Raw genomic sequence first — 22,642 nt, 5'->3', positions numbered from 1 at the left:
CCTGTCCATGTTTAGTGCCCCCTCATCACTACCTCTGCCCCCTCCTCAGTCGGGGGCGCCCCCTCGCCCTCCTCTCGCCCCTCTCCTGTCACATCCACAGCTCTGGGCTGTGAGGGATGAGGGGAATCCTGCGCCGCTCGCTCTCGTCCCTCTGCTGCCCACTAGCGGCTGCCTGGTGTCAGCGGCCCCGGAGCATGCTGGGAGTGTTGAGTCATGGGGGCTGTCAGCTCCCGGCTGGGGGAGACGATGTGAAGAAGACAAGGTGCACGCGCTGACCTCCTCCCCTGTCACTGCTCTCCCCTCAGACATGATCCGGGGGGCGCTCCCTGCAGGACTGAGGCCGGGATCCGGTGCTGGGCGAGGTGAGCGGGGGCTGGGCGGGGGTCCTCCTCATCCCCCTATGATATCCGTCTTATCAGGCAGATTCAGCACCAGCCGGCTGGACAGTGCACACTGTGTATGCTGTGTGTGCTGTGTATGCTGTTTGTGCTGTGTATGCTGTGTGTGCTGTGTATGCTGTGCATGCTGTGTGTGCTGTGTGTGCTGTGTATGCTGTGTATGCTGTGTATGCTGTGCATGCTGTGCATGCTGTGTATGCTGTGTATGCTGTGCATGCTGTGTATGCTGTGCATGCTGTGTATGCTGTGTATGCTGTGCATGCTGTGTATGCTGTGCATGCTGTGTATGCTGTGTATGCTGTGCATGCTGTGTATGCTGTGTATGCTGTGCATGCTGTGTGTGCTGTGTATGCTGTGTGTGCTGTGTATGCTGTGTATGCTGTGCATGCTGTGTATGCTGTGTATGCTGTGCATGCTGTGCATGCTGTGTATGCTGTGTATGCTGTGCATGCTGTGTATGCTGTGTGTGCTGTGTATGCTGTGTGTGCTGTGTGTGCTGTGTATGCTGTGTATGCTGTGCATGCTGTGCATGCTGTGTATGCTGTGTATGCTGTGCATGCTGTGTATGCTGTGTGTGCTGTGCATGCTGTGTATGCTGTGTATGCTGTGCATGCTGTGTATGCTGTGCGTGCTGTGTATGCTGTGTGTGCTGTGTATGCTGTGTGTGCTGTGTATGCTGTGTGTGCTGTGTATGCTGTGTATGCTGTGCATGCTGTGCATGCTGTGTATGCTGTGTATGCTGTGCATGCTGTGTATGCTGTGTGTGCTGTGCATGCTGTGTATGCTGTGTATGCTGTGCATGCTGTGTATGCTGTGCGTGCTGTGTATGCTGTGTGTGCTGTGTATGCTGTGTGTGCTGTGTATGCTGTGTGTGCTGTGTATGCTGTGCATGCTGTGTATGCTGTGTATGCTGTGTATGCTGTGCATGCTGTGCATGCTGTGTATGCTGTGTATGCTGTGCATGCTGTGTATGCTGTGTGTGCTGTGCATGCTGTGTATGCTGTGTGCTGTGTATGCTGTGCATGCTGTGTATGCTGTGTGTGCTGTGTATGCTGTGTATGCTGTGCATGCTGTGTATGCTGTGCATGCTGTGTATGCTGTGCGTGCTGTGTGTGCTGTGTATGCTGTGCATGCTGTGTATGCTGTGTGTGCTGTGCATGCTGTGTGTGCTGTGTATGCTGTGTATGCTGTGTGTGCTGTGTGCTGTGTATGCTGTGCATGCTGTGTATGCTGTGCATGCTGTGTATGCTGTGCGTGCTGTGTGTGCTGTGTATGCTGTGCATGCTGTGTATGCTGTGTGTGCTGTGCATGCTGTGTGTGCTGTGTATGCTGTGTATGCTGTGTGTGCTGTGTGCTGTGTATGCTGTGCATGCTGTGTATGCTGTGTGTGCTGTGTATGCTGTGTATGCTGTGCATGCTGTGCATGCTGTGTATGCTGTGTGTGCTGTGTATGCTGTGTATGCTGTGCATGCTGTGTATGCTGTGTGTGCTGTGTGTGCTGTGTGTGCTGTGCATGCTGTGTGTGCTGTGTATGCTGTGCATGTTGTGTATGCTGTGTGTGCTGTGTATGCTGTGTATGCTGTGCATGCTGTGTGTGCTGTGTATGCTGTGTATGCTGTGCATGCTGTGTATGCTGTGTATGCTGTGCATGCTGTGTATGCTGTGTGTGCTGTGTATGCTGTGCATGCTGTGTATGCTGTGCATGCTGTGTATGCTGTGTGTGCTGTGTATGCTGTGCATGCTGTGTATGCTGTGTGTGCTGTGTATGCTGTGTATGCTGTGCATGCTGTGTATGCTGTGTGTGCTGTGTATGCTGTGCATGCTGTGTATGCTGTGCATGCTGTGTATGCTGTGTGTGCTGTGCGTGCTGTGCGTGCTGTGCATGCTGTGTATGCTGTGCATGCTGTGTATGCTGTGTGTGCTGTGCATGCTGTGTATGCTGTGTGTGCTGTGCATGCTGTGTATGCTGTGTATGCTGTGTGTGCTGTGTATGCTGTGTGTGCTGTGTATGCTGTGCATGCTGTGTATGCTGTGTATGCTGTGCATGCTGTGCATGCTGTGTATGCTGTGTGTGCTGTGCATGCTGTGTATGCTGTGTGCTGTGTATGCTGTGCATGCTGTGTATGCTGTGTGTGCTGTGTGTGCTGTGTATGCTGTGTGTGCTGTGCATGCTGTGTGTGCTGTGTATGCTGTGTATGCTGTGTGTGCTGTGTGCTGTGTATGCTGTGCATGCTGTGTATGCTGTGTGTGCTGTGTATGCTGTGCATGCTGTGCATGCTGTGTATGCTGTGTGTGCTGTGTATGCTGTGTATGCTGTGCATGTTGTGTATGCTGTGTGTGCTGTGTGTGCTGTGTATGCTGTGCATGCTGTGTGTGCTGTGTATGCTGTGCATGTTGTGTATGCTGTGTGTGCTGTGTATGCTGTGTATGCTGTGTATGCTGTGCATGCTGTGTATGCTGTGTGTGCTGTGTATGCTGTGTATGCTGTGCATGCTGTGTATGCTGTGTGTGCTGTGTATGCTGTGCATGCTGTGTATGCTGTGTGTGCTGTGTATGCTGTGCATGCTGTGTATGCTGTGTGCTGTGTATGCTGTGCATGCTGTGTATGCTGTGTGTGCTGTGTATGCTGTGCATGCTGTGTATGCTGTGTGTGCTGTGTATGCTGTGTATGCTGTGCATGCTGTGTATGATGTGTGTGCTGTGTATGCTGTGCATGCTGTGTATGCTGTGCATGCTGTGTATGCTGTGTGTGCTGTGCGTGCTGTGCATGCTGTGCATGCTGTGTATGCTGTGCATGCTGTGTATGCTGTGTGTGCTGTGCATGCTGTGTATGCTGTGTGTGCTGTGTATGCTGTGCATGCTGTGTATGCTGTGCATGCTGTGTATGCTGTGTGTGCTGTGCATGCTGTGTATGCTGTGTATGCTGTATGTGCTGTGTATGCTGTGTATGCTGTGCATGCTGTGTATGCTGTGTGTGCTGTGTATGCTGTGTATGCTGTGCATGCTGTGTGTGCTGTGTGCTGTGTGTGCTGTGCATGCTGTGTATGCTGTGTATGCTGTGTGTGCTGTGTATGCTGTGTGTGCTGTGTATGCTGTGTATGCTGTGTGTACTGTGTATGCTGTGCATGCTGTGTGTGCTATGTGTACTGTGTATGCTGTGTATGCTGTGCATGCTGTGTATGCTGTGTGTGCTGTGTATGCTGTGTGTGCTGTGTATGCTGTGTATGCTGTGCATGCTGTGTATGCTGTGTGTGCTGTGTGTGCTGTGTGTGCTGTGTATGCTGTGTATGCTGGGCATGCTTTGTATGCTGGGCATGCTTTGTATGCTGTGTATGCTGTGTATGCTGTGTATGCTGTGCATGCTGTGTATGCTGTGTGTGCTGTGTGTGCTGTGTATGCTGTGTATGCTGTGTGTGCTGTGTGTGCTGTGCATGCTGTGTATGCTGTGTGTGCTGTGTATGCTGTGTATGCTGGGCATTCTTTGTATGCTGTGTGTGCTGTGCATGCTGTGTATGCTGTGTATGCTGTGCATGCTGTGTATGCTGTGTATGCTGTGTGTGCTGTGTGTGCTGTGCATGCTGTGTATGCTGTGTGTGCTGTGTGTGCTGTGTATGCTGTGTATGCTGTGTGTGCTGTGTGTGCTGTGCATGCTGTGTATGCTGTGTGTGCTGTGTATGCTGTGTATGCTGGGCATTCTTTGTATGCTGTGTGTGCTGTGCATGCTGTGTATGCTGTGTATGCTGTGCATGCTGTGTATGCTGTGTGTGCTGTGTGTGCTGTGTGTGCTGTGTATGCTGTGTGTGCTGTGCGTGCTGTGCGTGCTGTGCATGCTGTGTATGCTGTGTATGCTGTGTATGCTGTGTATGCTGTGTGTGCTGTGTATGCTGGGCATGCTTTGTATGCTGTGTGTGCTGTGCATGCTGTGTATGCTGTGCATGCTGTGTATGCTGTGTGTGCTGTGTGTGCTGTGTATGCTGTGTGTGCTGTGTATGCTGTGTATGCTGTGTATGCTGTGTGTGCTGTGTATGCTGTGTATGCTGTGTGTGCTGTGTATGCTGGGCATGCTTTGTATGCTGTGTGTGCTGTGCATGCTGTGTATGCTGTGTATGCTGTGCATGCTGTGTATGCTGTGTATGCTGTGCATGCTGTGTATGCTGTGTGTGCTGTGTATGCTGTGCATGCTGTGTATGCTGTGTGTGCTGTGCATGCTGTGTATGCTGTGTATGCTGTGCATGCTGTGTATGCTGTGTGTGCTGTGTGTGCTGTGTGTGCTGTGTGTGCTGTGTATGCTGTGTATGCTGTGTATGCTGTGTATGCTGTGTGTGCTGTGTATGCTGTGTGTGCTGTGTATGCTGTGTATGCTGTGTATGCTGTGTGTGCTGTGTGTGCTGTGTATGCTGTGTGTGCTGTGTATGCTGTGTATGCTGTGCATGCTGTGTATGCTGTGTGTGCTGTGTATGCTGTGTGTGCTGTGTGTGCTGTGTATGCTGTGTATGCTGTGCATGCTGTGTATGCTGTGTGTGCTGTGTATGCTGTGTGTGCTGTGTATGCTGTGTATGCTGTGTGTGCTGTGTATGCTGTGTATGCTGTGTGTGCTGTGTATGCTGTGTATGCTGTGTATGCTGTGCATGCTGTGTATGCTGTGTGTGCTGTGTATGCTGTGTATGCTGTGTGTGCTGTGTATGCTGTGTGTGCTGTGTATGCTGGGCATGCTTTGTATGCTGTGTGTGCTGTGCATGCTGTGTATGCTGTGTATGCTGTGCATGCTGTGTATGCTGTGTGTGCTGTGTATGCTGTGCATGCTGTGTATGCTGTGTGTGCTGTGCATGCTGTGTATGCTGTGCATGCTGTGTATGCTGTGTGTGCTGTGTGTGCTGTGTGTGCTGTGTATGCTGTGTGTGCTGTGTATGCTGTGCATGCTGTGTATGCTGTGTGTGCTGTGTATGCTGTGCATGCTGTGTATGCTGTGTGTGCTGTGTATGCTGTGCATGCTGTGTATGCTGTGTGTGCTGTGTATGCTGTGTATGCTGTGCATGCTGTGTATGCTGTGTGTGCTGTGTGTGCTGTGTATGCTGTGTGTGCTGTGTATGCTGTGCATGCTGTGTATGCTGTGTGTGCTGTGTATGCTGTGCATGCTGTGTGTGCTGTGTGTGCTGTGTATGCTGTGTATGCTGTGTGTGCTGTGTATGCTGTGTATGCTGTGTGTGCTGTGTATGCTGTGCATGCTGTGTGTGCTGTGTATGCTGTGCATGCTGTGTATGCTGTGTGTGCTGTGTATGCTGTGTATGCTGTGCATGCTGTGTATGCTGTGTGTGCTGTGTGTGCTGTGTATGCTGTGTGTGCTGTGTATGCTGTGCATGCTGTGTATGCTGTGTGTGCTGTGTATGCTGTGCATGCTGTGTATGCTGTGTGTGCTGTGTATGCTGTGCGTGCTGTGTATGCTGTGTATGCTGTGTGTGCTGTGTATGCTGTGTGTGCTGTGTATGCTGTGTATGCTGTGCATGCTGTGTATGCTGTGTGTGCTGTGTATGCTGTGTATGCTGTGCACACTGTGTATGCTGTATGCTGTGTATGCTGTGTGTGCTGTGTATGCTGTGTATGCTGTGCATGCTGTGTATGCTGTGTGTGCTGTGTGTGCTGTGTATGCTGTGTGTGCTGTGTATGCTGTGCATGCTGTGTATGCTGTGTGTGCTGTGTATGCTGTGCATGCTGTGTATGCTGTGTGTGCTGTGTATGCTGTGCATGCTGTGTATGCTGTGTGTGCGGTGTATGCTGTGCATGCTGTGTATGCTGTGTGTGCTGTGTATGCTGTGTATGCTGTGTGTGCTGTGTATGCTGCACGCACTGTCCGCATGTACTCACCTCTGATTTAGTCTCTGCTGTGGGGTTTCCCGGTGCTGCCCGTGCAGCCCCCATAGCTGTGTGCGGGGGTCACACTATTGACATAATATTGAAATTCTGTGTATATATTGTGTATATATTGTGTATCCTGCAGAATTCTATTACAGGAGATTGTGTACCGGAATATCACAATAAATACGGGCAGGGAAATTGTAATATTATATATATATAAAATAATATATAATATATAATATAATATATAATATATAACATATATAATTGCAATATTCTTACTAATCCTTCCTCTTACAGACTGGTCTTCCATGTGCACATGTGTACAATGTATGACTGCAGCCCCCACGCCTGCCAGCGCTGTGCATAGTCCCCCGCTCCTTCTATCTATCTACCTATCTATCTAGTTATATATATATATATATATACACACATTGAATCTATCACTTATCTCATGATACATTGTATCAGAGGCACCATTAAAGTTTTTGAATATGTTTTATGCTTTTCGCTCTTATTACTCTTCTCATAGGAAATGTAAATATTTTATGGTCCCCTGGTTGCCTGATTTTCTCATACTGTAGTAGTGTGGCACACAGGCTCCGGCTTTGCTGTGGGCACACCTGGGGTGTAAGGATCAGGTATCATGTCACGTGCCGCCACGAGGTGGATCTGCCTCGTTCCCCACCCAGGGATTGTGCCCGAATAAGGCTGCTTTCACACCTCCGGTTTCTGCAATGCGGCACAATCCGGCACTTTGCAGGAAAACCGCAACCGTTTTTTTTTTTGCTGCCGGTTGCGTTTTTTCTGCATAGACTTTAATTAGTGCCGCATTGTGCCTCATGGGCTTGCGTTCGGTCCGGTTTTTGCCGCATGCGGCGGCCGGATGGAACGTTGCCTGGCACGTTTTTTCGTGCGGCAAAAAAAAACGCATCTTGCCGCATTCGGCCGATGCGGCGTATTTTTCAATGCATGCCTATGGCGGCCGGATGCGGCGCGATGCGGCAAAAAACGCATCCGGCCGCCGCATGCGGTATTTGCCACTGCGCATGCTCAGTAGCATGCCGTAAGCGGCAAAAAACGGACGGGCCGCATGGGAAAAACTTATGCAAAGGATGCGGTGTTTTCACCGCATCCGTTGTATAGCTTGCACAGCCGGATTGAGCCGCACAGCTCAAGCCGGATGTGTGAAAGCAGCGTAAAGAGGATATATATTTTTATTTTGTTATGCCGCATGCTGATTTCCTTATATTGCTTTCTGGTACAGTTATGGGTGCACAGGTGGTGCCAGGATTGCTTATAATGTCACGCGCCATTGTGGGGTACATTCTGGTAGGATTTGCCCCATGCACTAACCATTGACTGTACCCACATAACAAGGATTAATTTTTTTATATTGTAATTATAGGTATCTTAGTTTTCACCTATTGATACCTGATACTTACAGGTACAGCTATGGGTACAAGTGACACGGCGTGCTTTCTCATTGCCAGTATGGCATACTGACATAACATACCCATGGATTATGCTCACATAAAAAGGATATTTATCCTTCTTTTGTATACTATTTTTGTATGGGCCTCCCGAATGCCTCCTATCCTATTTTACCATTCACAGGTACAGCTATGGGCACCTAGGTGGTGGTAGGATTGCTTATAATGTCACGTGCCAGCGTAGTTTACATGGTAGCGGGTTCTGCCTCATGCAGGATCCATGGATTATACTCACATGTTGAGGATATGTATTTTTCTTTCCTATACTGTTTTTGTATGGGCCTTCTGATTGCCTCCTTTCCCATCTTACCATTCACAGGTACAGCTATGGGCACCTAGGTGGTGGTAGGATTGCTTATAATATCATGTGCCAGCATAGGGTCCATGCCAGAGGAATCTGCTTCATACAGGACCCATGGATTACGCTCACATTGAAAGGATATTCATTTTTATTTTCTATGCTGTTCTTGTATGGCTCTTCCAATTGCCTCTTATCTCTTTTTGACATTCACAGGTACAGCTATGGGCACCTAGGTGGTGGCAGGATTGCTTATAATCTCATATGCCTTCGGGATCTGCTTTATGCAGGACCCATGGATTATTCTCACATGTGAAGGATATTCATTTTATACTGTTTTTGTATGGCCCTTTCAATTGCCTCCTATATCTTTTGACACTCACAGGTACAGCTATGGGCACAGAGGTGGTGGCAGGATAGCTTATAATGTCATGTGCCAACATAGGGTACATGGTAGCGGGTTCTGCCTCATGCAGGACCCATGGATTATGCTCACATATTAAGGATATTCATTTTTATTTCTTATACTGTTTTCACATGGCTCTTCCGATTGTCTCCTATCCCATTTTACCATTCACAGGTACAGAAATGGGCACCTAGATCGTGGCAAGATTGCTTATAATAATCCTTCGGGATCTGCTTTATGCAGTACTCATAGGTTATGCTCACATAAAAAGGATATTCGATATTATTTTCTATACTGTTTTTGCACGGCTCTTCCGATTGCTTCCTGTCTCTTTTTGACACTTACAGGAACGGCTATGGGCACCAAGGTGGTGGCATGATTGCTTATAACGTCACGTACCAGTGTAGGGTACATGATAGCTGGATTTGCCATGGATTATGCTCACATAATGAGGATATAGAGGTTTTTTTTTTCCTTATACTATCTTTGTATGGTAAACTGGATGGCTGCTATTGCTTTCTGACACTTAGGGTACCTTCACACTTAGCGATGCAGCAGCGATCCGACCAGCGATCTGACCTGGTCAGGATCGCTGCTGCATCGCTACATGGTCGCTGGTGAGCTGTCAAACAGGCAGATCTCACCAGCGACCAGTGAACAGCCCCCAGCCAGCAGCGACGTGCAAGCGACGCTGCGCTTGCACGGAGCCGCCGTCTGGAAGCTGCGGAGACTGGTAACTAAGGTAAACATCGGGTATGGTTACCCGATGTTTACATTAGTTACCAGTGTGAGCAGGGAGCAGGGAGCCGCGCACACTGAGCGCTGGCTCCTTGCTCTCCTAGCTACAGTACACATCGGGTTAATTAACCCGATGTGTAATGCAGCTACATGTGCAGAGAGCAGGGAGCCGCGCACACTGCTTAGCGCTGGCTCCTTGCTCTCCTAGCTGCTGTACACATCGGGTTAATTAACCCGATGTGTACAGCAGCTACATGTGCAGAGAGCCGGAGCCGGCAGCACAGGCAGCGTGAGAGCTGCAGAGGCTGGTAACTAAGGTAAATATCGGGTAACCACCTTGGTTACCCGATGTTTATCTTGGATACAGCTTACCTCAGCTGTCAGACGCCGGCTCCTGCTCCCTGCTCGCTTCATTTGTCGCTCTCTTGCTGTCACACACAGCGATCTGTGTGTCACAGCAGGAGAGCGGCTTTGAAGAAAACGAACCAGGGCTGTGTGTAACGAGCAGCGATCTCGCAGCAGGGGCCAGATCGCTGCTCAGTGTCACACACAGCGAGATCGCTAATGAGGTCACTGCTGCGTCACAAAAAGCGTGACTCAGCAGCGATCTCGGCAGCGAGCTCGCTGTGTGTGAAGCACCCCTTATTGATAAAGGGGATGCACGGAATGTCAGGTTTACACATTAATGTCAGTTTGCTGTACAATATCAGGATGATTTGCCTCATCCAGTACCCATGAGCCATGCTCACATGTGCTACACTGGTTTCTTGTTTTTGCTTTTTGATACTGGTACAGCTATGGGTACACATGCGGAGGCCAACTGGCTCATAATGTCACATGCCAGTATGGGGTAGGCACCTGCGGGAATTGCATAATGCAGTACCCATGGATTGTGCCCACGTAATGATGAACTACATTTATTGCCTGCAATGTACCAGTGATTGATTTCTGATACTGGCACAGCTATGGGTACATGGGGTGGCATAGCGTAATGTCACATGTCAGTATGGGTTACAGTATGCAGCACCCAGAGATTATGCTCATGTGATGAGGATATACATTTTTCTTATTCTGTAGTATGTGATACCCAGGCTGCCTGCTGATGACACCCACTAAAATAACTATGGGTGCACATGGGGTGACCACCTTACTAATACTGTTATGTCAGTATGTGGTTCACATCATGCCATAACCATGCAGTAACGTAAGTGTAGCACCCACGAGGCAGGGGTTAACTGTACTCGTCGCCGGGCCGGTAATGTCGGGTCTGGGGATGTCACGGGTGGCCTTGCCCGGCTTTGTAGCCCCGAGGTGTACAATAAAAGGAGATGATGGTAAATAGGATGATGAGGGTAGTAGTTGTCTTGTGATGCCACCTGCAGTATGCGGCCAGGGATTAGCCGCCGCTGCGGTCGCTGTCCTCTGGGGCGGGTGATGTCGCAGCTAGGATAGTTCAGCTTGCCGCAAGTGAAGCTAGGCCCCAGGGAGGATGATGGAGGTGGTAGTGGCCGTTGGCACCGAAGCGCGGGGCGACGGTGCCGGCACTAAAGGGGCGGACACAGTAGTTGCAGTTCCAGGTCTTTACTCACTGTCCGTGAGGGCTACCCGGGAGGTGCCAGTCTCCACCGTATTGGGCTCTAGCCGATCCCGGATAAATTAGAGGTAGCCACCGGTATTTGAAAGTGTCCTTTCCTAAGGGATGTCCCTTCAGGAGTGAGGAACCTGGGCTGAGCTTCTGGCTCCAAGCCTCGAGCCCCGTGAAGAAAAGATGAAGAAAGTGGTGTCATTTTGCCAGAACTGTAGTCCCGACTTGACATAAGATTGTGTCCAGGTTGCTCTTACTTCTACCCCAAGTGGTGCCCACCCCCCAGGTGGTTGTCCTAGTGACCGGGAAAGTCCCATGCCTCGTGATGACCACCCCCTGGCCTACCCTAGTCCAGTCCAAAGTGAGAAGGTGTATGTAATGTGGAAAACCGATGATTAATCCCCTCCTTACCCGAGATGAATCCTCACCTTAAGTGAGGTGCAGTACTCTGGGGCGACTGAAGCTGCAGGGGCGCCACATAAAGAGGATATTTATTTTTCTTTTCCCCAGTGTATTTGCATGGCACCATGGTTGATTGCTATTGCTTTTTGACACCCACAAATATTGCTATGACTGCACATGGGGTGACCGGCTTTCTCATAATGTAATATACCAGTATCGGGTACATAACAGAATATTTGGCACCCTTGGGCACCCATACGACTATGGGCACACATATAACTATGGGCATGCACACAACTATAGGCAGACCTAACACTATGGGCAAACATACGACTATAGGGATACATAAAAATGGCACACACGACTATGGGCACACATATGACTATGGGCACACATACGACTATGGGCACACATATGACTATGGGCACACATACGACTATGGGTACACATATGACTATGGGAATGTACACAACTATGGGCACACATACGACTATGGGCACACATATGACTATGGGCACACATATGACTATGGGCATGCACACAACTATGGGCACACATACGACTATGGGCACACATATGACTACGGGCACACATATGACTATGGGCATGCATATGACTATGGGCACACATATGACTATGGGCACACATATGACTATGGGCACACATATGACTATGGGCACACATACGACTATGGGCACACATACGACTATGGGCACACATACGACTATGGGCACACATATGACTATGGGCACACATACGACTATGGGCACACATACGACTATGGGCACACATATGACTATGGGCACACATACGACTATGGGCACACATACGACTATGGGCATGCACACAACTATGGGCACACATACGACTATGGGCACACATATGACTATGGGCACACATATGACTATGGGCATGCACACAACTATGGGCACACATACGACTAGGGGCACACATATGACTATGGGCACACATATGACTATGGGCATGCACACAACTATGGGCACACATACGACTATGGGCACACATATGACTATGGGCACACACAGGGGGCTCACTCATTGTAGTCTCACATGCCAGTTTGGGTTACATACCTCATGTACCTCCACATTATTGGGGATTTCTATTTTTCTTTTTTCCTCTCCATTTTCAGTGCAGAGGAAGTATTTTTTTTTTAAATTTCTTTCCTATAATGTTTTATTTCTTTTACCAGTCTATCTAGGTGTATCGATCGGCCACTTACTATATCAGTTAATCACAATAGTGAATTTTAAGGTTTTTTTTATTGATTTATTTATATCACTTATACCCGAGAGCTGATTGATGGTGCCCAAACCCCGGGCGTCTTGTATCAGGCCCCGGCTGTATGATCCCTAGTATGTTTGACGCTCTGTTGTGTCAGAGAAAGCCATACTTTTATAGAAATTTCATTTCTTCCAAGTCTCTCCATAGATCACTGATCGCTGCAGTCCCCAATCGATGGGTTCCTTGTGATAACCTTCTAGTTAAAAAATAGATTTTGTAAAAGTAGAAAACATCTTAAAAGACCCAAAGGTGTCAGAACTTAAAAGTCAAAAGGGCGATGCATCAATAATACCATCACTTAGCCTGGGAATTCTAAAAATGACGGAGACACAGTGCATAATATTCCAATTACATGTAAAAATGTTTATTTTTCCTTTAGTCACATACGTTTATAATGAACGGTGTATGTTTCGGTGGGGACTGACCACTGATCTTGGGAATTAAGCAGCTGCACCACTGGTTGGGCGATGCGTCCATGTCGATGCTTTTCCCATGGACAGCAGATCCGGATCTGTAAGAAATGGTAGTACTGTACATCTTGATTCAAATGAAGGGGTCTGACTGCAGCTCCGGGCGCTGTCTGGTGGACGGGTGCACTGTTGTGCAGGGAAAACATTAGTCTATTATATTTTTTTCGCGTTGGACCTAAGAACTTATAGGCAGGTAATTGCTGACTACCTGCCTGTTCTACCCAGTGCCGATCTCTTCTGGGTAAGAGTAGTCACAGACCGCTCCTTCCAACAATTGGGCAGCTTCCGGTGGCATCACGTTGATCGAGCTTCCGCTTTTCTTACGGGCTGCTCTGTTGATGGGGCATGACTATTTCCGACGTCATGCTGATTGACAGCCGACTCCCTGCTGCCTAACTATGTGGAGACAGCTGTCAATCATCATGATGTCAGCAGCCACATCCCATGAGCAGAGCAGAAAAGGAAGAGCTGCTGTGTTCGCGTGCAGCAGCAGAATCTTTGGCAGGAGTGGCCTGTGATTGCCGTGATAGGAATTAGCAACTACCTGCCTGTCAGTTCTTAGCCTCATGAGAAAAAATATAGAATAGTCCAGGATAACTTTTTTAAAGGGGTTTTCCATTAATCAGATAATCCCTTCTCAAGCCATTTGTTTTCCCCTTTTAAAATGACAGCAACACTTTGGTGCTCGTGCTGTTCCAGCGGTGTCAGTGTTGCCTCTCCCAGGATCATGCTGTTACAGCGTTATCAGTATTGTCTCTCTCAGGATCGTGCTGTTCCAGCAGTGTCAGTATTGTCTTTCCCTGGATCGTGCTATTTTAGCAGTGTCATTATTGTCTCTTCTGGGATTGTGCTGGTCCAGCTGTGCCAGTATTGTCTCTCCCCAGATCGTTCTCTTCTAGCAGTGTCAGCATTGTCTCTCCCAGGATCGTGCTGTTCCAGCATTGTCAGTATTGTTTCTCTCTGGATTGTGCTGTTCTAGCGGTGTCAGTATTGTCTTGCCACGGGATTGTGCTGTTCCAGTGGTGTCAGTATTGTTTCTCTCTGGATTGTGCTGTTCTAGTGGTGTCAGTATTGTCTCTCCCAGGATCGTCCTTTTCCAGCTGTGTCTTTATTGTCTCTCCCAGGATCGGGCTGTTCCAGCTTTCAGTATTGTCTCTCTTGGGATTGTGCTGTTCCAGCGTTGTCAGTATTGTCTCTCCCGGGAATGTGCTCTTCCAGCGCTGTCAGTATTGTCTCTCCCGGGAATGTGCTCTTCCAGCGCTGTCAATATTGTCTCTCCCGGGAATGTGCTCTTCCAGCGCTGTCAGTATTGTCTCTCTTGGGATTGTGCTATTCCAGCGGTATCAGTATTGTCTCTTTCGAGACTGCGCGGTTCCAGCTTTCAGCATTGTCTCTCCTGGGATCGTGCTGTTCCAGTTGTGTCACTATTTTCTCTCCCGGGATTGTGCTCTTCCAGCGCTGTCAGTATTGTCTCTCCCGGGATCGTGCTGTTCCAGCTTTCAGTATTGTCTCTCCCGGGATCATGCTGTTCCAGTTGTGTCACTATTTTCTCTCCTGGGATCGTGCTTTTCCAGCTGTTTCTTTATTGTCTCTCCTGACATCGTGCTGTTCCAATGATCAGTATTGTCTCTCCAGGGATTGTGCTGTTCCAATGGTCAGTATTGTCTCTTCAGGGGTTGTGCTGTTCCAATGGTCAGTATTGTCTCTCCAGGGAATGTGCTGTTCCAATGGTCAGTATTGTCTCTCCAGGGATTGTGCTGTTCCAATGGTCAGTATTGTCTCTCCAGGGGTTGTGCTGTTCCAGCGCTGTCAGTATTGTCTCTCTTTGGATTGTGCTGTTCCAGCGCTGTTAGTATTGTCTCTCTTGGGATTGTGCTGTTCCAGCGGTGTCAGTATTGTCTCTCTCGAGACTGTGCTGTTCCAGCGTTCAGTATTGTCTCTTCCTGGATTGTGCTGTTCCAGAGGTGTCAGTATTGTCTCTCCCGGGATCATGCTGTTCCAATGGTCAGTATTGTCTCTCCAGGGATTGTGCTGTTCCAATGGTCAGTATTGTCTCTCCAGGGGTTGTGCTGTTCCAATGGTCAGTATTGTCTCTCCAGGGAATGTGCTGTTCCAATGGTCAGTATTGTCTCTCCAGGGATTGTGCTGTTCCAATGGTCAGTATTGTCTCTCCAGGGGTTGTGCTGTTCCAGCGCTGTCAGTATTGTCTCTCTTTGGATTGTGCTGTTCCAGCGCTGTTAGTATTGTCTCTCTTGGGATTGTGCTGTTCCAGCGGTGTCAGTATTGTCTCTCTCGAGACTGTGCTGTTCCAGCGTTCAGTATTGTCTCTTCCTGGATTGTGCTGTTCCAGAGGTGTCAGTATTGTCTCTCCCGGGATCATGCTGTTCCAATGGTCAGTATTGTCTCTCCAGGGATTGTGCTGTTCCAGCGCTGTCAGTATTGTCTTTCTTGGGATTGTGCTGTTCCAGCGTTTAGTATTGACTCTTCTTGGATCGTGCTGTTCCTGAGGTGTCAGTATTGTCTCTCCCGAGACTGTGCTGTTCCAGCATTCAGTATTGTCTCATCCTGGATCGTGCTGTTCCAGCGGTGTCAGTATTGTCTCTCCCGAGACTGTGCTGTTCCTGCGTTCAGCATTATTTCTCCCAGGATCGTGCTGTTCCAGCTGTGTCTGTATTGTCTCTCCTGAGATCTTTACAATCTTATGTCACGTCATCCCTGCAGCCAATTCACATTCCTCGCCTTCAGACTTATCACATACTGTACATCCGGAGGAAAACAAGAGCGCAGCAGGGCTCAATTCCTCCAGATTTAAGCGATTTGTCTGAAGGTGAGAGTGTCAAGCAGCCACTGATTGACCACAGGACTTGCTTGACGTAATAGAGTTATGCGATCCCAGAACACACAGCGTTGTTTCCGCTGGAACAGCCCCGGCACTGGAGGGGAGCATAAGAGTCGTCATTTTAAAAGGGAAAGCCATACGAATTGAGAAAGGGTAGTCCGAGTAGTGAACAATCCCTTTAAGGGGACCCAGCCCCTTCTTTCTCAGGCTCGGTGCTGGTTCCCCTACTGATTATTAAGTGATATTATATAACTCTTATCTGCTATTTTTCTGTAAATACTGTGCAAATTGATGACCACAGCTGCTGCAGAACCTCCTGTAAAACATCAGCCAGGACCATTGATGATGATGATGATGGTGAACCAATGGGTCCTACAGCGACAAGATAGGTCATTTTTTTATGGTGAAGCTGCAGAAAGCTCCGTCATTTCCCAGTCACAATCTAGAGAATTACATAAATTACATTTCTAAGGGTCTCGTCAGCTCTTTCCTGACTCATTCTCCGCTTCCATAATGCAGAAAATATTTCTTCCTAATCAGGAACACTTATCTTCCAGCTTTGCAAGAAATCACGTGGAGGTTTAAATAACATGGGGTGAGGCGTGACGCCGTGTGGACTCAGCAGCGCTCACTTATTTGGGTGACACTCGGCGTTTATTGAGGAGGGGGTGGATCGCGCCAGAAAATATTTGCAATTAAACAAAAAAAAAAGAAAGCCTTCGTCTATGTGGCCTCTTTAACCTCTCGTTAATGGAATTGCAGAATCAAAAATGAATCCCGTAACCTGTCAGATACAATGTAGCCATATTCATGGAAAGAGAACAGATGAACTCATGAGTGACTCGATGATATTGTAGCCATGAAGAACGGATCATTCTCCATTGTAGGAGGACACTCATTAATGTCCGGTTCTGTTGGCCTTCTTCCACGCAATGCGGTCTATTGTGCACCAGAGAAAGGTGACATTTTTAAAGGGAACTTATTTGGAGCTTTAAAGTCAATAAATTAATCAGATTTCTGGGTAAAGTAGTTCAAACTTACAAAGATAAATTCTCCATCATTGAGAAAATCAACTTTTAATCTTTATGCAAATGAAGCTGCAAGTGCATCAGGGCGTGGCTTCGATTTCCAGCAGTGTCAGTATTGTCTCTACTCAGACCGTGCTGTTCTAGTAGTGTCAGTATTGTCTCTCCCAGGATCGTGCTGTTCCAGCATTGTCAGTATTGTTTCTCTCGGGATTGTGCTGTTCCAGCGATGTCAGTATTGTCTTGCCATGGGATCGTGCTGTTCCAGTGGTGTCAGTATTGTCTCTCCTGGGATCGAGCTGTTCTAGCATTGTCAGTAATGTTTCTCTTGGGATTGTGCTGTTCCAGCGATGTCAGTATTGTCTCTCCCGGGATCGTGCTGTTCCAGTTGTGTCAGTATTGTCTCTCCTGGGATCGAGCTGTTCCAGTTGTGCCAATATTGTCTTTCCCAAGATCATGCTGTTCCAGCGGTGTTAGTATTGTCTCTCTCGGGATCCTGCTGTACCAGCGGTCAGTATTGTCTCTCCCAGGATTGTGCTGTTCAAGCGGTGTCAGTATTCATAGTATCATATCTGAGACAGACTAAGAACTACTTTGTTCGAAACGCGTCCTCTCACCTGTATTCCCTATGAATTCATGATGGAAAATGTTTTAACATGAACATGAAATAAAGAAAGAATGAATTTTTAACCTATTTTGGACCTGATTGCTGGATTCCTACCCTACCTATTCATAGTATCATAGTATCATAGTTTTTAAGGTTGAAGGGAGACTCTAAGTCCATCCAGTTCAACCCGTAGCCTAACATGTTGATCCAGAGGAAGGCAAAAAAAAAACCCCAAAAAAACCAACAATGTGGCAAACAAAGCTCCAATGGGGAAAAAAATTCCTTCCTGACTCCACATATGGCAATCAGACTAGTTCCCTGGAGTATTGTTTCTCTTGGGATTGTGCTGTTCCAGCTTTCAGTACTGTCTCTCCCGGGATCATGCTGTTCCAGTGGTCAGTATTGTTTCTCTTGGGATTGTGCTGTTCCAGCGGTGTCAGTATTGTCTCTCCCGGGATCATGCTGTTCCAGTGGTCAGTATTGTTTCTCTTGGGATTGTGCTGTTCCAGCGGTGTCAGTATTGTCTCTCCCGGGATTGTGCTGTTCCAGGGCTGTAGGTATTGTCTCTCCTGGGATTGTGCTGTTACAGCTTTTGGTATTGTCTCTCCCGGGATCATGCTGTTCCAGTGGTCAGTATTGTTTCTCTTGGGATTGTGCTGTTCCAGCGGTGTCAGTATTGTCTCTCCCGGGATTGTGCTGTTCCAGCGCTGTAGGTATTGTCTCTCCTGGGATTGTGCTGTTACAGCTTTCGGTATTGTCTCTCCCGGGATCATGCTGTTCCAGTGGTCAGTATTGTTTCTCTTGGGATTGTGCTGTTCCAAGTGGTCAGTATTGTTTCTCTTGGGATTGTGCTGTTCCAGCTGTGTCAGTATTGTCTCTCCCGGGATTGTGCTGTTCCAGCGCTGTAGGTATTGTCTCTCCCAGGATTGTGCTGTTCCAGTGGTCAGCATTATCTCTCCTATCTATCAGCAGAAATGTTGATGGTTGCTGCTTGAAATCTTCTATGAATTTCTAGCTGTTAGACATATATCCCCATCGAGGATTAGGATGCACATAGGGTATGAGATTTTAGAGATGTCCACTATCCAGACAGCCCCTTCCCACTTACTATACTCCCCCATGTCTGGTGCAGTGTCAGGAATGTCAGCAGCTCCCTATGGGGACGTTTCACTGTCAGTATTCTTCGGACGAAACTGACATCCCGACATAAGAACAGAGCCTGAGACAGAACTGTGGAAGACATAAACTAGAAGAAGAGATAGAAATGATCTCAACTTCTATAGCGCCAACATGTTCTACCGCACTTTTGACTCAACCCCTTTACAACCCATGACCTGCTATGTACGGCATGAAACATTACCCTGCCTTTGATGCAGGTTCTCATCTTTCCAGGCAGATGACGGCTAAATCCCTCAGCCGTCATCTGCCTCTGCGCCCGTGGCTTTTAACCTGGTAAATGCTGCTGTCAATCTCTTTTTTTATAACAGGTGATCAAAACAACATATATACCCCAAAATAATATATATATATATATATATATATATATATATATATTGGGGCACAAAAAACCACGCCTTCGCATAGCTCCATATCCTAAAAATTTAAAATGTTACGGCTTCCGGAAAGTCACAACACAGGCAGTATTTTTTTTTTCAAAATTTCAGAATTTTTTTCCCCACTTACTGTAAAGAAAACAAAAACTATACATGTTTGGTATCTACATAATCGTACTGACTTGGAGAATCGTACTGCCAGGTTAGGTTTATGGTACAAGGAACAATGGAAATTAAAACAAAAAACTATGGCAGAATGTAACTTTTTTTGCTATTTTGCAACAATTAGATTTATTTTTTACCAACTTACCATTTCATCATATGATAAAAAGAATTTTGTCATTCAAAAGCACAACTTGAAAATTACGGTAGTCCTTATGAGATATTGATGGAGAAATAAAAAAAAGTTATGGCTCTTGGAATCGCATATTCTCTTCTTTTTTTCCCTGAAGGTTTTAATGGTAACAGTAAAGTCACAAATATTTTATATTTCATTTCTATTCATATCACACGCAATATTTTCCTTGCCGGTATTATCACAGTCACATATCCTTGGAAACGTCTGTAGAAATGAATACAAATCTGATGATATTGCTGTCAGTCAAATCCAAGGTCCTCACAGCTTCTGGTCTTCTGGGCATAAACAAATGATAAGCATCTCCTGGTAAACAGTATTAACAAAAGTGTCCAAAAATTATCAAAAATAGTGCACGACTAACTGAGCGTAAAACCCAGAGTCACAGTTCCGATTTGCGGAGCATCTTGTGCTCTGTGATGTTCTGCAATGCTCTCCTGCAGAGCCGATATTTGCCTGCTCCGTTACGCAGAGGAATTTACAGGATGAGATGCTCTGCTGTTTGTCTTGAGCTACTGTGGGTGGGTTGTTTCTCTGCACTGGGTCCTACGCTGATGCTGGGAGGGGGTAACTCTGATGCTCCTTGCATGTGATTGCTCCGCTTCATGAGGAAGCATGCTCACCTGGAATGTTGCCAGTTGTATTTTCTGGTTCCACAGTAAGTTCTCTTGGCTCCCGTTTGTGTACAGTTATCTGATCTTGGCTTCTCGACCCTGGACGACTCTGCTCTGCCCACCCCCTGACTTTATCGTTACCTCCTGGCTTCTGACCTCGGACTTTCTCCTGACCACGTCTCCTCCTGCTCCCTGTACATACTCTCCTGGAATCCTGACCCTCGGCCTATATTTTGACCTCGTCTCTGCCTGCTCCCTGTGGCCTGTCCTTTCTTCCTGGTTTCTGGTCCCGGCTTGTTTGATTACCTCTCTATTCACACTACACACAAGTATTATCTAGCATCACCTAGTGACTAGCATCACACTACGCCACATAGTGTCGAGCATCACACCCAGGTCACATGATCAGGAATTTACATGTTTTATGTCGGATTCCATATATCAAATCCGACAGGAATCCACATCTCGTGCATTGTGCTCCGGTTTCTGGAACGTCATTTCCATGCTAAAAAAAATGATCATAGGAGTTTTCTGCCACGCAGCATGCTGGTGTGGCTGTAACATTCTACCATGGCTGGCAGCGTATCCCATCGAGCACATCTGTCATTGGTCGGCAACTGCAAAGGGTGCTGCCAGCGGCGGATCTTGATGATTTTCTGCCCAAGTGCATTCAGTGCTGCAGAACATTCCTCAGATGACCATTAATAACCAAGGCTGTAAGTGCGGGTATTTCTGTGCATGCGCTCATATTCATTGCTGGAAAAATCTAGATCTTTTGTAAATATCGTTTCCATCATTTGACAATCAATTTGTCTTGCTATTGCAATTTCAATGTTGAGGAGTGTATATTGTATTCTTAAAGGATTTTTATATAAACAGGTGATAATGGCAGTGATTGGTTGTTTGGTTGCATCTTATATCAGTAATAGACAGCTCACGGACACCATCCAAGTTTTTCATTTGCCCGTAGACTTGCATTAGTGAGTTGGATCCATGGTTCCAGTCAAAAATGCACGTTTAGGTTTTGGGGGTCGGTCTTTGGCAGACACTTAATAAAAACATGGATATGTGAAGTGCTCCAAAGCCTACATTTTTTTTCCGTGTCCAGTCTCCTAACAGAGGCTCCACTGACCTTTTTGATTTGCATACTTACAAGGGGGCAATGCACCTAGGATTTCACTGTGTTGAGCGCCCTCGTTGGCTGCCGGCAGTGTTTTCTCTGGCTGGTCTCCCCGAGATCAGTGATTGTTTTGTCTTGCTGGTCTACTAGGCATTGCTCCCACCTGTCCAGAATCCTACTCCGCACTGATGAGGGGCAATACCCCGAAACAGCTGTCTGTGGATGGATACCTGGCCTTGGTAATTCCCTTGTAATATCTTTAAACTCGTCAAGAGTTGGATATTGACTAATAGTGACACTTAATATGGTGGTTATGGTGGTCTCCTAAAAAGAGCCACTCCTTGGCTAGGTCCTTCCCGGAGGGATATCTGGCTATTTTCTGTGTTGAGACTCCTAACAGAGGCTCCACGGACCTTTTTGATTTGCATACTTACCAGGGGGCAATGCACCTGTCACGGCCGGGCGGTCGGGCAGACCCAGGAGGTGGATCCACTGGACCGAACTCTCTGAGATGGTGGTAGGGAGTCCGGCAGCTGAAGCACTGATGGGCAGTAGAACAGTCCGTGCAAGTGAAGGCAGCGGAGGAGTCCCAGGGACCACGGAGTCACAGAAGGTGGTCTTGGTGACGTAGCGCAGGTTCGGAGGCCGAGGTGATATCAGGCGGGGTCCGGAACCTCTGGAGCAAGATGACGGGTCACCGCAGGGATCCGGGATGGTACGGACTGTCAGATGGCAGACGGACAGCGTGCGGGGATCAGGACACGGCAGACTGGATGGCAAGGCAGGTACGGCTCTACAAAGACAGATAGGTGAGTACAGGCACATAAACACCAAGAGACCTGACTCCTAGCTCAGGGAACACGAAGATCAGGCCCCGCCCCCTTGGACAATGACCCCCTATATACCCTGTACCTGTGCAACCTCATTTCCTGTTAATGGACGCTGGCCCTTTAAGAAAGGGTCAGTGACCGCGCGCGCGCCCTAATGCGCATGCGCGCCGCCCGGGTGCCAGAAGCCAGGGAAGGAGGCTGCGAGGAGGACGCAGGGGAGCCGGCCAGGTCCAGGGAAGCTGTCGGGCGCCGGGATCGGGGGCCCGGAGCCCTGGGACGGACGGAATCCGGTGACTGGGGAGCGGAGAGCGTGGCAGGTGAGCCGGGGAACGGGGGTGAGGACCCGGGGAGCGTGACAGTACCCCCCCCCCCACGCCCCCCTCCCCGCAACCGGGACATGAAGGCACGGATAAGAGGAGTGCCCACGTTCTCCCTGGGCTCCCAAGACCTATCCTCAGGACCATACCCTTCCCAGTCCACCAGGAAGAACTGTCGACCTCGTACGGTCTTCATGGCCACGATATCCCTTACCGCATAGATGTCATCATCGGCAATAGGAGGAGGGGCCGGACTGGCAGCAGCGGAGAAGGGACCAAGGACAACCGGCTTGAGCAGAGAGACGTGGAAGGAGTTGGGTATCCTCATCGTGGCCGGGAGCTGTAGCTTGTAGGATACCTCATTGATCTTGCTGAGGACCTTAAACGGCCCGATGTAGCGAGGACCCAGCTTGTAGGAAGGTATCTTCAATCGGATG

General features: G+C 48.1%; 1 protein-coding gene across 8 annotated transcripts in view; it reads left to right on the top strand.

Moving 5' to 3' along the window:
* The first annotated feature begins 209 nt into the window (after positions 1 to 209).
* The window catches only part of ERC2 (ELKS/RAB6-interacting/CAST family member 2), a 1,225,588-nt gene continuing 1,203,155 nt past the window's right edge, over positions 210 to 22,642 (top strand). For all 8 annotated transcript variants that reach the window (XM_075321314.1, XM_075321312.1, XM_075321310.1 and 5 more), the window contains exon 1: positions 210 to 362. The gene's annotated coding sequence lies outside the window, so the exon portion shown is untranslated. The remainder of the gene's footprint in view (positions 363 to 22,642) is intronic.

Source organism: Anomaloglossus baeobatrachus, chromosome 8 (assembly GCF_048569485.1).
Source record: "Anomaloglossus baeobatrachus isolate aAnoBae1 chromosome 8, aAnoBae1.hap1, whole genome shotgun sequence".
Taxonomy (NCBI): Eukaryota; Metazoa; Chordata; class Amphibia; order Anura; family Aromobatidae; genus Anomaloglossus; species Anomaloglossus baeobatrachus.
This window is presented reverse-complemented; position numbering and strand designations above follow the sequence as displayed.